This window comes from Photinus pyralis, unplaced genomic scaffold (assembly GCF_008802855.1).
Source record: "Photinus pyralis isolate 1611_PpyrPB1 unplaced genomic scaffold, Ppyr1.3 Ppyr1.4_LG3b, whole genome shotgun sequence".
Lineage (NCBI taxonomy): Eukaryota > Metazoa > Arthropoda > Insecta > Coleoptera > Lampyridae > Photinus > Photinus pyralis.
This window is the reverse complement of record NW_022170510.1, coordinates 26,431,205-26,447,301: the sequence shown is the minus strand read 5'-3', so window position 1 is coordinate 26,447,301 and position 16,097 is coordinate 26,431,205. Positions and strand designations below refer to the sequence as shown.

Sequence of the window (16,097 nt, the reverse complement as noted above, 5' to 3'; positions counted from 1 at the left end):
AAAAAAAAATACGTAATTCGAATTCAAATGTGTACTCTGTAAACTTAACCAAACTTTGATATAAATTCGCGCGTTCTTTCGTAAAACGCGATCCTACGAATCACGATCTTGTAATCATGATTGCGAAGTAGCCGAAAGAAAGCGCCTTTGATCACGAAATTACAAAAATCAGTATTTTAAGTCTTTGAAGATAAATCGCTGATAGTAAATCCTTGTTCTTCTATCTTTACATCATCATATTTCTTTGTCTATGAACGACATCTTTACAATTCTTTCGGCATCTTAAAAAGTATATAATAACTAATATAACATAACTAACCTGGTATTAGTGCAGTTGTAACAGGCCCTATAAAATCGCGCATTAATTATCCGCGCAGAGTAAAATTCACCACGCGAGAAACTTTTTTATTTTTGCTAGAGTTGTATCACATATGAGTATATCGAATGAATTGTGACCAAAGGACAGTGTCCATATTGTGAGATCATTTATTAAATTACCCTCGACTGTGACACCGATTCTTGTTTATGTTCTATCCCTGTCAATTGTCTTTAGCTTATCAAGACCAGAACAAGGGTATCCTAGTCTGCCTTGTTTCCCCTTATGTGAGTATTCTCCTTTCTCTTTTGAGAGTTAGTAGAGATTAAATGGAGACTATCCTTCATTTTTGCTAGTGTACAGAACCCCATCATTCACCCCGACCCATCTCTACTTTGCCTGAGCTCACTGGTGTGCTTATTTCGCGGTCGTTTTGTTACGTTTGCTCAAAGTCAACGTAACAAGCAAAACAAGATACGACGAGTCGCATACGATTTTCAGTAGAGGGATTTTTAACACCAAGCTCGCATTCGGAAACACGATTTCTAATCCGGCTCATATTCAATAGCACTGATCGTTGAACTTGTAGACATCCATTGGCGAAGGTTTGACATCGCTGTCTCTTTTCGTTCTCGAGTTAGACGGTAACAGATGGACAAACGGACGGACAAGATCCTCACATAATAGGATTTGTTTCATTCGAACAATTTCCCCAACAAACATATTGCCATTTTAGTAAAACGATTTAACAGTATATTATACAATGAGCATTTAATGATGGCTATTAATAAGACAAGAGTATGAGAACTACGAAACGAGCCTTGGCGAGTTTCGTAAGGAATATGAGTGCCTTATTAGCCATTAAATACGAGTTTCGTACACTTTTTTAAATTAGCAGCACACATTAGCACAAAATGAGCACAAAATTATTGGATCCATTTCAAGTCGACACTCCAACTTCACGGACCCTGTCTGTAAGTATATGAATAGAAAATTACTGATAATGATTCTCGAATTATTACGACAGCGTAATAACGGAGTGTTTTCCAAAAGATTTGTGTAAGGGACAGCGACCTAATTTTATCACAGCTCATTTTTTCTTGTCATTTCATTCCCCATCTGTCAGTATAGCAAATTGTTTTTTCCATTGACGCGAGTTCAAGATCCCCATTTTCGTAGGATTACTTAGACGCAGTAAAGATGTGTAATAATTCTCAATACAGTGACTGGTGCAAAAGTGTAAATTTATATTTAAAGTCATGAATCGTTACTGATAAAAGTAATAGAATGTGGTTATTGCCGATATCCTCTCGATTTACACTTGGGTTTTACCCAAACATGACGGTTTCCTGTTTACCACAACAAACGGAGGAGGTTCTCATACATAAATATGAAACAACGAGTTTTCCTCATATTCGTTCGTGAACTTAGACGTGCTCAAATCTGAATTAGGTACCTATATTTTTACGGTCGCACGATTTAAATAAAATGGTGAGTTGGGATTGTGAATTAATGTAATTTTATGTCTAATCATTTAATTCCAGATTGTAGTTATTGTGGCGACGCTAGTTTCCATAACAATGGCACAACGGCCGGGTTACATTGCGGAACCTACCTACCCCAAATTGGCTAGTAGATTTCGGAATGACAACGAAGAAACAACTGCTGCAATTTTGAACTCTCGTTTAGGGGAAGTAGATGGTACGACGGAAAAAATACCTGTTGATGCCCGTGGTGATGCAGATTTGGTTCATAGAATAAAGGAATGGCCTAGGCAAAACATCCCTTATTGGTATCTTAATGCTGAACACATTGAAAGACAAAGAAATCCTCAAGGTGTATCGCACCAAAACTCTCAAGTGCAACAAAACAGAATCCCTGCAGAAAATGTTCAAAGATTGATGGAACAACTACCAGTTAATTCTGCTTTTCGAGATTATTATCATGACTTGAGGCCAAGATTTGGTGTAAATGACGTTGTTCCAATATTTGTGCGTCCGATTCGACCCATCGAAACCAGACCTTTCTTTGCAGGCCCTCTGCCCTAGATATCACTAACTCATTCATCATATAAAACGCCTACAAGACTGTGAAACCCATTTTCATAAGATCCAAGTTTGAAGGTCACTGGCGACGTATTTGGAACTTCCGATTAAATTCGTGCTCATTGTTATCATTGAATAGGTTAGTTTTTGTATTATTGTAGCAGCTGAGTCATGAGATTTTATTTCTATTTTTATATGATATGACACTAATAAAACCTATGATGATACGTAGTTGATAAAAAACCTTAATATCACGAAGTGATTAAATAATCTTATTTTTCTAAGTAAATAAAGGAGCAAAGTTTTGTTATGCAAAGACGACCCTGACCTATACTCTACTCTGTGACATTGAAAATGCAACACCAACTAAGGAATCGCTCGTTGCAAATTAGTAAACGTAAATTGTTCCGTTTATGAGTAATAATTTTAAAAAGTTGGTAACCCCAGTGATTAGGTCTTAAATTGTTTTCAATGTTGATGTGGACGTTCAGGTGCAAGATTCGATTGAAGTATTGTCTTCTTGAGGTATGTTCCCAGGCAACCAAATTGCCTGTTGAACAGCATTTAATGTTAGTAAGGCTGAGTAGAGTAAATCCAGAAAAAAACCACTGTATTCTATGGCGTATTGGTGATAAGTCTGGAGATCGCAATGTGCAAGGCGATACCTAACTAAGTGTCAGAAAACTTGGCACCATGGTCTACGTCTAAAGAAACCTAACTTCGTTTCAGGCACCCATGTCCCCATCCCAGGATAATTTAGAACGCGTAACATCCTGTTGTAACAGGCTGCCTTTGCTTATATGCGAGTGTGTTGTGTGTCGCTTTGACTTAGATGAAGGGCAGTTCGTAACAATGCAAACGACTCGCTTAGTATTTTTATTCAGAATCACCTGAACCTCGATTCTGTGGTAGACTTTAGAAACCACGTAAGACCTCGAGTCTGTGCTTCGATGCAACCCTGATCGAGGTTAGAAGCAATTTGACCATAGTGTTTGTTGCCTGTTTGTTCAGATGATGAGTTATTCAAATTGGTTCTGACTAATGCGCATACATTCGAACAATATTTTTGAGCATAAAGTTTTCCGTGTTGGTATAAAATGCCATTTGACTATTCTGTAACGCTCGTACGCTTTCTAATTGTCTCTTCTATATGCCGCATTTATTGTAAAATCATTGTGAGGATTTTAAATGAAAGAGTTCATTTACAAATTGTGAATTAAGGAATACTTATACCTATAATAAATAACTCGATGATGTCTTTAATTTACCTTATCTTTGTGCTACTTCCAATAAAAGAACTGGCAGATGACGAACATTAAATTTAGAGTACTACAACTATCATCTAGAAGATCTCAGTCTAGGAGAAGGTGCGTGATATAATAAATCTGTGTATTTAATCCTCTCACAGTACAGTACGTACGCATGAAGGTAAGAATTTGTATCATCCTTGAAATACCTTTCTTATGTTTTATTACAAGCGGTACTAATTCTGGGTGTACCTGGAGGATGCAGAATTGATGAACGATATTGAATATTGAATACTGAATATTTACAATTATTATCAATCAATATTGTCCAAGGTCCAGTTGATTTAATTGAAATTTACAAAAATTTATGTCCGCATAGGTATGCCACACATGTTCCTTTGTTATAATAAACAGTGCACATACAACCTATTGACCTCTTCGACTTACGTCAACCAATGTATTAGCCAACATACATACATTTCAGTTTCTTATAGCGATATTTTTTATGTAAAAGTGCCTACTAGTTTCTGTCTTATATTGAAAAATTATAAATAAAACCCGTTTTTTTGGGATTAATATAAAAAAATAACATATTTCCGGGTCAAAATTTGGGAAGACATTTTTATCGTACTTTATAATGATATAAAGAAGAGATTGGCGAAAAATTCTTCCCTAGGAATTATTTCATTAATCGCACAATTTTCGATTGACTCTTGGACGACATCACTGTTGTTGTGAGCTATGCGTATTAGATCGCCACACCGCAAGCGTCTCACTCTACCGCGTACCAGTATACGCGCCGAAACGAGATGGCATGAAAATATTTAACTGCGTCTGCTATGAAGGTGCTACCGTCTTTTCAAATTTTCACTTCAGGTATCGATTAAGCACAACACATTTTAACACAACTTTTAAACCGGTACTCGATCACGCGATTCTGAGTGATTTTCGACGTCTCGGATTGCGTCTGCCTCAAAAATGCTACCAACTAACGCGTCTGCCAATTTGGTTTTGTTTACTAATGATGTTACCGCATGTTTTAACACATATTTCAACTTGGTACTAATAACGAGTTTGTGAGTCTATTTTTTCAAAATTCATTTTATAATAGGGCTTACGGGTGACCACTTACCAGCGGCAGACGAGCGGTTATTATTTTGCTATCTTATGCACTATCCATTTCAATACTTAAACCATTGGTACCTTATCATGCGGTTTTTTATTCCGTTTGTACCTATCCTTTGGTTGAAGCTTTCACAAACGCCCCTAATTTAGGGTATACTTCCAAATCTGTTCCACTTTTTAATCGCAGCATTGTTTGAAGTTTTGAATGAATGCACCAAAAGATAGAAGATTTAAATAACTTTGACATTTCCTTCATATATGCCAGCATTATCGATGCATTTAAGACTTTATTCGAAGTAACTTCCTATTCATCCATGGAAACAGCTTTTCATATCCTTTATAATAGGCTTTACTGGATTTGGATTTTACACCGACCAGTAGATTTGTTTAGATTTTACAACAACCTAGTTAATGGACGGTGTATTATCTTTTTCATCGGAAATCGTTTTATTCACAAAGAGGATGATTTTTATAAGCAAACGTCAAGTGACATTTCCATGGCAATCGTGAAATTACGTACACCCAGCCCACTTAATTAGACATGTATTCGAGTATAACGTCAATATGACTTCATTGTATTTCCTATTTTTAGATTATACTGCAGGTATAATAAAAAAATACTATAAGATACACGTGTATAATTGGTCTTTAAAGCACTTGCAATGTTAAAGGCACTCCGCTGCGCATCGTGCTCTTAAACTCGTTTCGCGTGCTTTAAAGACTTGATTATACACTTGTATCTTAATACGGTATACTATTTCGATTCGGCATTAGTTTTACTTTTGTTCGAGGTGTCTACATACAAAATTTCATTTAAGGCCAGAAGATGAATTCAATTTGTTAATTTGAAGTCATAATTGTCATAAATACAGGATGCGTAAACAATTTACTGTAGGTATTTTTTTAATATTGTATTTGATATCACAGTCTTCAGTTTTTTTCATTAGTTTTTGAAATCTGAGAGCAGGTCTTGTATTTTCCCAAGCATTACTTATATGTATAACAGTAAGGATTAGGTAATTGGCTAATGTGTCGGTCAAGTACCTAAAGCAGGCTTGCAATAAGTGGGTGTGCAATGAGTGCTCAATCTGGATGACCTTTGATGCGCTTTTCGAGTAAATGGAAAAGCAACTACTTCACATTGAAGTGATTCTTGATTGATATGCATGCGCGCATGATGCCAAATTAGGTTATGGTAGATAAATAAACATAATTGGAGAAAAACACGCTTGGAACTTCTCATTATTAACGTAATTGGGTCATTTTCGACTGTGAAAAGGAAGTTTATTTTGTTATCGTTGAGAATCCATCTTGCAAACATGGTTTTCCGTTTGAAGGTTTGATCAAAATTGTCAATAACGCTCTCAATCACTCATAAATATTCTACAAAGGCAGGTTATTAAAGCGGATATCCGCCTAAACTTATAACAGAGGACCGTTTTTTACTTTGAATTCAACTACTTAGTAACTAACAAAGCGTTTGTTTTGGGACTGTGTTTTGTGAATAATCCAATTTTGGACGTCAATCGAAGCAACGGATATAAGAAAACGTCAAAAAGCTTAAAGACCACTTTTTATAGAATAGGGTACTGAGCACGTTGTACGAGTTACTAGAAAACAGTGGTAATAAAAATGCGATCACTCCTCTATGAACACTATATAATGTGGCAATATTTTTATAGATGGTAATACGAATCATCTGCAGGAAGTCTATTATAGAATACAAATTGATTTTTAAATCTTGTAATCACAATTTAGACTAGACGTTTATTGTGGAATTAAATTCAATGTATGTATGTGTACAAAACAAATTGTATTTAAAATGATTTTGCATATCTTTCCTATTTCGCTTAAGAGTGCAAAGTATAGCCAAAAACATAGGCAAAGATGGGAAATAATTTGCTCATAGGAGCTTTTAATATAATTAATATGAGAAAATCCGTGAAAACACAAAACATATTTTCTACAATTCTACATACAAGTACAGTTGTGTAAAAGTACGTCTTTGTAACAAGTTAAACGTCAAAACCACAATCTCAGAGCATATGTCCAAACTTAGTATTCAACTGTGTTATTACCTCACTATTCGTAGCTAGCTAAAACTTTTAGGTAGGATCGCAATCTCGGAAACATCAACGCTTTTTTCGCACTTTATGGTTTTTAGAATCAAGAGTCGATAGATAATATCTTCGGTTTTGCTCTCCTTTGTTTCTGTAGGAATTGTGCACTGTTCTTATTTTACATGCAGACATATTCATGAAAAAAAAAATTAATCAGCAGTTGGATAAAACTGAATCCTATGTGCTCATTATTATATATACTGGCTGTTTCACGAAAACCAAGTATGCAGGCTCTCACTGATAATTTAAATCTGAACATTTGCATACTGGCATAGTCGAAACAAAATATAATCACGATTGTTTCTCTTCCGGACTCCTGTTTTACCGGATGTGGATGGCAACTTTCTTATTTTAAATACAACACCCTGTATTTTATTGCATTTTCTAAATCTACATGAAAATCTACGTCATACAACATTTCCCTATACCATTGAATAAAAACACTATAAGGTNCCGTCCGCCCGTCCGCTAACTTTGCGACGCTACTAGTTTTTTATCTTAAGAGCTATTGTTCTACTTTTTTCGCTATTTGGTTCGTTATGGTGTCGAGTCTTGTACCAAGGAAGGAAATTTTTCTGTACCGCTTACAAAAAAAGTTATTGTAAAAAAAAACAAAAAACCGTTTTTTACATGTTCCATAATTTTACCCTTTTGCCGTTTATTAACGATCCTAGAGATCGTTTATAATTTTGCATTGCTATCTGTCGCCTGCCTGTTGGTCTCTCCGTCTGTTCCTTTGTCTGTCTGTCCATCTATCTGTCCGTGTGAACGATAACTTTGTTTAGAAATGTTCGATCGCTTTTACATCTCCGTTAGTTATGAAACTGAATTGCATGAAATTCAATATGGGCATAGATTTAGCCATATAATACGCAATGCCAAAAGTTGGATCGAATCGATTCAAAATTCACAGTGCCCTTTTCGCATCTCGACCATTTATAACCGAATTGCAAACTTTTTTACTTATAAAAGTATTTGAATGAAATTTGATACATAGGCACTTGGAATAAAGGAAAATCAAACGCCAATTTCAAAATTTGCTTTTGCGCATGCGCAGTGCCAACTTTTTTATTTATGGAAGAATTTAAACGAAATTTGATACATAGGCACTTGGGATAAAGGAAAATCAAACGCAATTTCAAAATTTGGTTTTGCGCATGCGCAGTGCCAACTTTTTTATTTATGGAAGAATTTAAACGAAATTTGATACATAAGCACTTCGAATAAAGAAAAATCAAACGCCAATTTCAAAATTTGGTTTTGCGCATGCGCAGTGCCAACTTTTTTATTTATGGAAGAATTTAAATGAAATGTGATACATAGGCACTTGGAATAAAGGAAAATCTAGCGCTAGTTTCAAAATTTTATTTTGCGAATGCGCAGTGCCAACTTTTTTATCTATGGAACTATTTAAGTGAAATTTGATACTTAGGCGCTTGGAACAAAGGAAAATCTAACATTAGTTTTAAAATTTAGGTTTGCGCATGCGCAGTTCCAACTTTCTTATTTAGAAAAGCATTGAAATGAAATTCTTCTCATAAACTGAAATTGAAGTAGCACGTCAACAATGGATTGCCCATGTGCAACGCTATCTTTCATATTTGTGGCCGGATTTTTTACGATTTTAACAGAAGTTGCATCTTACAAATGGGAAATGAATGCAAGTGGAAATGCGCTTTATGTAAATCGTTTACGATTACTTTTTAACTTGTTTTAATATTCTCTCTCGCACTCACAGTAACCCTACACTGTGCTGCACTTTTTGTAACTCCGACATGATGAAATTGGTTGGTATACCTCACAATGGGGTAGCTCGATCAGGAATTCGTGTTTTACCATTTTGTAACTCTCCCGCCATTCTTTTTTTTACACTTCATCACAAATTAGAATATAGAGAATAGAGAATAGAGAGATCTCAGCATAGAGTAAAATTTCATTCTGGGTCTAACACAAGGATTGACAAAGTTTTAGCTTTATCTAATTTCGTAACTTAGTTTTTAATTTCTACGAACATAATTTAGTTTAATTAACCCTGCTTTTAAGTACTACACATGTGTAGGTGTAGGAATTGTTTTCTTCACCTTTACAGAAAATTGAAAAAGAAATGCTGTCCACAAAAAACAGAATCAGTTTTTATTTCTAAGTACTAAGCGCCTCGAGGTTTCGTCTTCTGACCTACACGTAAATAACAAAAAAGTAGCTATAATAAAGGAATAATTTGATATCTATATCCGCAAACAAGAGTTTCAGATATTAGCAAACTTTGACAATATTTTGGTACTTGTCATCTCGAAGTATCCTGAAAGTTATTACATTTTATAAAAGTACTTATTGAAAATATCTTTTCAATCACTTATATACGTTTAGAACTTCTTGACAGAAATTTAATTTTGCCTGAAACCTTCATTGTGGGAGTATATTTTATGCTTCAATATTGTTTTTTCAAATTTGCTGTGTAAAAACTATCTGAACAAGAACCTTAGTGACAATAAACGAAATATTAAGTGGAAATTAATGAATTACCTGAATTAAAATTTGCTAAACGATTTGACACTAAACGTGTTGCGATTAGTCGTAACTGTTAAAACTATTACCGAATATTGTATTTCTCGGATTGCAATTTGCTTTTGTGAGCTTTCTCAATTTTTGACGTACCTAAACTTCCCAACGGCCCAAATGAGGTTGGAGTCGGATTATTTAATTTTGCGCTGATTGTGATTGTGACTAATGATAACATGAAAAAATTAAAAATTTGCTTTCCGACTTATACCTATAATTAAATTCTGTTTGTAAACCATATCACAGAATAACTACAATCTGTGACATCTATATATACTATGAACCACGTATACATTTGTAAAATCGAGTGGTTTAATATTCAGGCGACGTCAGTCGACGGATAATCGGGGTTTTGTTATTATGCGCACCGGTAGAGGCCTCTAATTCTACCTATTGTTCATAAATAAATAATAGATATACTAGGCGATCAAAACTGAGTTGCTGTCGAGTCATCTTTTGGAATTTTTGTTTACATGGGAAATTGTACTTCCAAAGGCGACTCGACCGCCACTCATTTTTGATCGCCCGTTATTACAACCTATTGTTACAGTAATTGTCTAAAGTCACTGTACTACTGTTATCTGTTAAATTATGAATATAAAACGTAGAATGGAAGACCCCGTTTCATAACTAAAGGTGATTATTATTATTTTGATGTAACAATAGTAATAATTTGAGGTGTGTTAAGGAATTATGCAAGTAGAAGAAATTTTGTTATAATTACGTCTGCACTAATTACAACATAACATAAGCGAACAAGACATCTTAACTTTATTAATTTCATTAGATATATTTCGAATATTGAATGTGAAGCTTTAGAATAGGAGTCCTCATCTTTCAGTAAGTTATTCGCGTGAACTAGCATACATAAGTCGTAACAATGTCGTCAAGCTGTAATGCATGCAGTTACCAGGATTAACTAATGGACAAATGAGTACAAAGCACGTTTGTTAAAAGGGACGTAACACGTAAGACAATCGATTCCAGTTTAAATATAACGCAACAATTTGTAAACAGTGTAGTGACATTTTATTTAGCTAGTGACATTTTTTATGCGTGAGTAAATTACACAATAGTATATTATTATACGAGCATATAAAGAATACGATTAGACACGAGGTGAAGCTGTTCGGCTCGTGTTGCAGTTTCATCCCCAGAGGCCAGAAGTCATTAATTCAACACGTAATTACCTACAGGTGAGATTATTGTTAATGTAAATTGTTGTAATTCTTTTTTCATTGTTTTAGATTGTAACCAACGGAGATAAGGTGCTTATTTATTGTGATGTGTATGTAGGTACAATTTCTATGTACAACTATTGTCTAAACCCGATCCCGATGCATCAATTATGGCTGCAGAAATTGTTACACAACTGTCAAATGGAATACAACATTTTGTTTCGCATACATAATCTAATTTTTCGAAGACTTCGTTACGCTTCTTAGACCTACATCCAACATCTTTCTTCCTCTTTTAGAAACGAAGTTTAAGTGTTATAGCATTGAATAACGAATTAATTTTTCACTCAACGGTTATATAGTTTTATTGCAAATTTAAGGGCAAAAGATGTTGTTTTAGTTAACGTACCTTTTATAGCCATCTATTTGATCAATTTGATCAATGCCTAGTATGTAAGAGTTGTTACGAATTATCATCAATAAATAATGCAAAACGATAATTATTAAGTGCTACAACCATTCATATCCTTTAAGGCCGATTCAGAGTTCCGTAACGGTATGAGGTACGAAATAAGAAATAAGCGGTAACGTAAATCCGTAAGAGGTAAGGGAAGACCGTTTTCGTCATATGTTGTCAAACTGACGTTTGAGATTGTAGTACCAAAGGTTATTTTGCTTTTCATAGACGTAGGTAAACGAATATGGATAGTGACATCATAATCATAGCGCTTCTAGTGTTAATACACGTTCAACACAAATGTTTAACGGTCGAATACCTTCTTATCATAATAAACAAAACATGATTCCGTAAGCGATAAGGTATGAAATGAAATAATCCATTCCTTACCTCCTACTACTTACGTCTTGCGTCTTACGGAAAAACTCTGAATGTCATCATTATAATTTGAATGTTTATTTTTCTTATTTCTTATCGTTACCTCTTACCGCTTACCGTTACGGAACTCTGAATCGGCCTTTAGTGTCAACGAGTTTACAATGTTATTGCTTAGTTCCATGGGACAATTTCGACACAAATACCACATCTGTTGTACGAAACATGTTTCTCCTCGTAAAAGGCTGAAACTTATAGGTTATATACCTAACAATAATCTTCGAATTGGGGCTTCCGGTAATCCATTATGCTGCAAATAATTCCTTGTAAAAATGAAGGTAGGTATAGATACTGTAAATAGAAACAAAAGCCTTATTCGAGCTCATGCAGAATATTGGTATCACCGAAGTTGTTTGAACTCGTCAATGACTTCAGGTATTTTACAAGTTAAGTTCATCCCATTTTATATGGGATACGCCGCACATAACTCATCATAGGGGTGGAAGTTCCCGTATTAATTGTTTTTCAAATAAACCTACCAAGTTATGCACAAAACCTCTCATTTATAACCTTAGAAGTGTTTTATTCAAATCAAAATTGACAGGCAGTATTTAAGAGATGGGCAGTTCTATTTTTAGTGCATATGAAATTATGAACTTATACATATGCAATTATGAGAAATATATACTTAGTGACATCATTTACATAAAGTAGTGTACAATGGTTTCAGAGGAACCGTTAATGATGCATATCAGAATTCGCTAAAATATAGTGAAGTCATTTGAGCGTTATTTAATAGTCGTAGATAAATGTATATAAACAAACAGTATATTTATTCGGTATCCATATATACAATATACAGCGTGTCCCACGTAGAACCCACCATAGGAAAACGACAAAGTACTTTTTCGCGTAGGATCCACGAGGACTTTAAAATTAGCGTTTAACCTAAGATACTCTGGTTCAACGTACACAATTTACCGATCAAACACTACACAAATGATCACAATAGTGTAAAACTGTTTCTGGATGAATAGTTGAACCTAATCTGTGTACCTAAGACTATAGGAGACGCAGTGAATGCTAAGCTTATTAATACTATCACAGACAACTTAGTATATGTTGTCTGTGATACTATATACACCGACGAGCGATACATCGTAGGCGGTACAAATTTTTTCTCTGCATTTTGTGACAAAAGCATGAAACTCGGTACACGTGTTCATTAGGTCCAAATAAAACTTTTGGCCCGCAGCACCCACCGAAATTTTCGTGTGGGTTCAAAATTTGGAGTTTTGGACACTTTTATTCAAGAGGGTGTTCAAGGTTTTAAACCTGTAAAAATTGAAGAATTTCGGCATTCAGGGGTCGTTTTTGAATGAATTAGGGTGGCTGGGCATTAAAAAAGTTGGATATCTGACCCTTAGGCCCCAAATTTGGATTATTTTCAAAATAATGGTTACATTTTGAATTTGATAGTTTTAACCCTGCGTGATGTTTCGGATGTCGATTCCAGCTAATTTGGAAGTGTTAACACGTTAGAAATGTTATATTGAAGTTCAAACAGTTTCTGGTGTGTAAATAGGCCGTTAATCGTTCAATAATTTGTTCAAAATGTGGAAATTCCATACTTGAAGGATTTTGCCGTTCTTCGTGTCGTTTCCATATAATTTGTGGTTGGTGATGCTGATTTTGTATTCAAGTGTCAAGGTATATGATCTAAGGTTTCATACGGGTTTCTTAAAAGTGGTAGGCTAGTTGTCTGGATATTTCAGTAAGTACTATTAATAATTCGTGAAGATTAAATTACTGGGTATTGGCAATGGTGGTAATTGGTCGAAAAGCTTATGTGTTCATTTGTGTTCCTTGCAAACTCAAAAAATATGTGTCGTAGGTTGTTAATTGGGCCGCATTTCCTAAATTCCTTCATCACACATTAATTCAATGGTAAAATCATTGTACAAAACAATGGTTATTCGAAGTTGCAAAATGTTTACAAATTTTGTTGCCATCTGCTGTTTGTACGGTTCCCTTGTGCATTCTAAACTTGATACGGCTAAACGATACGGAATTCTGTTTATGACTAACAAACTACAACGATTGCGAATGTGCAAAAAAAATGTTTAGTCAAGCTTTGCTTCTACAGACGTTTAGTTTACATTCTTGTCAAAGTCGAAGGTTATGTGCTTTGTTAAAACTCCTACACGAATTTATCCACAATCAACACTAGATTGCTCAGAGTTATTACAGAAGCTTTCATTTAATTCCTAGGTAAAATTCCAGAAACCCCACTCCATTTTACGTTCCCACAGCACAAACTAACATTTTTCTTACATCACCCATTCACACAATGTGCACAAGTTTCAACGATATATTATCTCCACTCTGCGATATAACTACAGGAAATTTTGCTGATATATCTAGAGTTATACTAGAACTCCCGAATTAAGATACTAGGAGTAATTTCAATGTTAAGTTGGTTATATTATATTCTGTTTTTCCAACTATTACTTTTTCATAAATATATTACTAATAAGGTTATAGTTTAAATTGTGTAGGTATCTATTTGTTTTGCTGTACATGGTTATTCTATCTATTTTAGGATTTAGTATTTTTTTGTATAGGTGGGGAAATGCTTCTTATGCACACTCTAGAAGGAAGTTCCAGATTAGTGTGGGGGCTCTCTCATTTGATAGGAATATCCAGTAAAACCCCACCTAAGGTTTCGCCTGCTGAGGCCATTTGTCTATCGCCCTATATACAAAGATATATACGAACAAGACGAAACAAGAACTAGCCAACATTTACATATGTACTAATAACACAGATTATTATCAGAGTTCATTCAAAATTCACGCCCATTTTGGTATGCTACACAGACACAAAGTATGTGTTTTGGTGATACCACACATCTATTACACAAATGTGGTGCTTCACCCTTACGCAAATAACTTATGCCTAAGAGCAGCGTGTGTCCCAAACGAAGCCGATACAACTTTGTCGAGTTCAAATGTTCCACATCGAGTAAGAAGAGTGATCCTAGATTTGGTTTAATTCTTTTTTGCGCGATCGGTCATTTCTGACTATTTACCATGGGTGTTTCCATGACAGTAGGTAGAATTTACCAGTTGCTATGATTACGACGACGTCAAAATTACTTACCGATCTAAAAACAGAACAGCAAAATACTTACCGACGCCTTTTTAAAAATCAACAGTCTTACATTACATTTAATCTTTAATTATTGTTAGGTACATTAAACGTACAATTTGTGCTGTTGTTTCCTATAGCAAGACGCTCATAAAGTCATAAAGGAAGTTCAAAGACCATTCGCACCTTAGTATGCAGTATGGGGCTTATGGAGAAACAGTACATGCTTGCCAAACTTATTATAGGATCGATTACTGCACCGTAAAACGGTAGTTTAGACACTATTTATTACTTTTTAACCTAACCTCAGAAGTCAAAAAGGTAAATTAATAACAAGTTGTAATTGTTTGTCAAATGTGGCCGAGAACAGCTTGTATTTATTAAGTCCCCAAAAATTTACAAATGTACAGTATACATATTAGTCACTGGAATCGAATTGAAATTCATCGGAAGATGACTGCGACACTTGAATTATAAATTCTTCAACATCATCTTGAAGATAATCTGCTGCCCACATGCCATCTTCGATAGTTTTCACGTGATTGACATAATGTTGCCAATTTTGAACCGTAACTTGTGAATAACCCATTTTTATTAATTCTTCCATGTCCTTTATTTTAAATGTTTTGTTATTCATTTTGATATGATGTTTAACTTGAGCCCACACCATTTCAATGGGATTTAATTCACAATGGTATGGAGGTAAACGGAGAATCTCGTAACCTTTTTCTTGTGCAATAACATCAAGCTTATTTTTGTCGTAGTGATGCCGAACATGCGCAACAGAAGCCAGTAGGTCTCGTTTTAATGGATTTTCTTCAATCGGTACATTTTTCTCACGAAGCCAATCTATAATGTGTTCTTTTCTCCACGACATTGTTGGTATCTTCTCCAACTTTCTACTGTGGTACGAGGCATTGTCAATAACAATGACTGAATTCGGTGGCACATTTGGTAGAAGCTGTTCAAAAAACCACTTTTCATAAGTGTCTGCATCCATTTCGTTGTGTGCATCAGCAGTGTTCTTTTTGCAGAGAAAAGTCAGTTCCGCGCCCGGAATAAAACCATTATCACCACCAGCATGTACTAACGCAAAGCGAGGCCCTAGACCAGTGGGTGATTTTAAACCTGTACTGAGTCCTTTGATGAATGCCTGACGATTGCTTTCAACGGTGGTGTCATGCCACGCCCTGCTCACCGAATGACCAATGTTAACCCATGACTCATCCGTATACACAATATTTTTACCTAAAATATAAATATTATGTAATTTGCAATTAAATATAATAAAAAGATTAAGCACCTTCTTCTCTCAACTTCCTGATGCGACGTAGGTATTTATGTCTCCATCGTATAATATCATCCCGTTCAATAAGGATACTCTTGCGGCCAACCTTCTTAAATTCAAAACCCATATCTTTCAAGAGATTGAATAATGTGGTGCGTTTAAAGTTGGGTAGATCGTTATCGTCATTTACGGAAGCTAAGATGCTGTTCATAGTTGGTGGAATATTTGTAATGAAGA

General features: G+C 35.0%; 1 long non-coding RNA gene across 1 annotated transcript; it reads left to right on the top strand.

Annotated features, from left to right (window-relative positions):
* Positions 1-1,619: 1,619 nt before the first annotated feature.
* Positions 1,620-2,592, top strand: LOC116166863. Its single transcript, XR_004144429.1, has 2 exons — positions 1,620-1,807; positions 1,861-2,592. It is a non-coding gene; the product is annotated as an uncharacterized LOC116166863 (long non-coding RNA).
* The last annotated feature ends 13,505 nt before the right edge of the window (positions 2,593-16,097 follow it).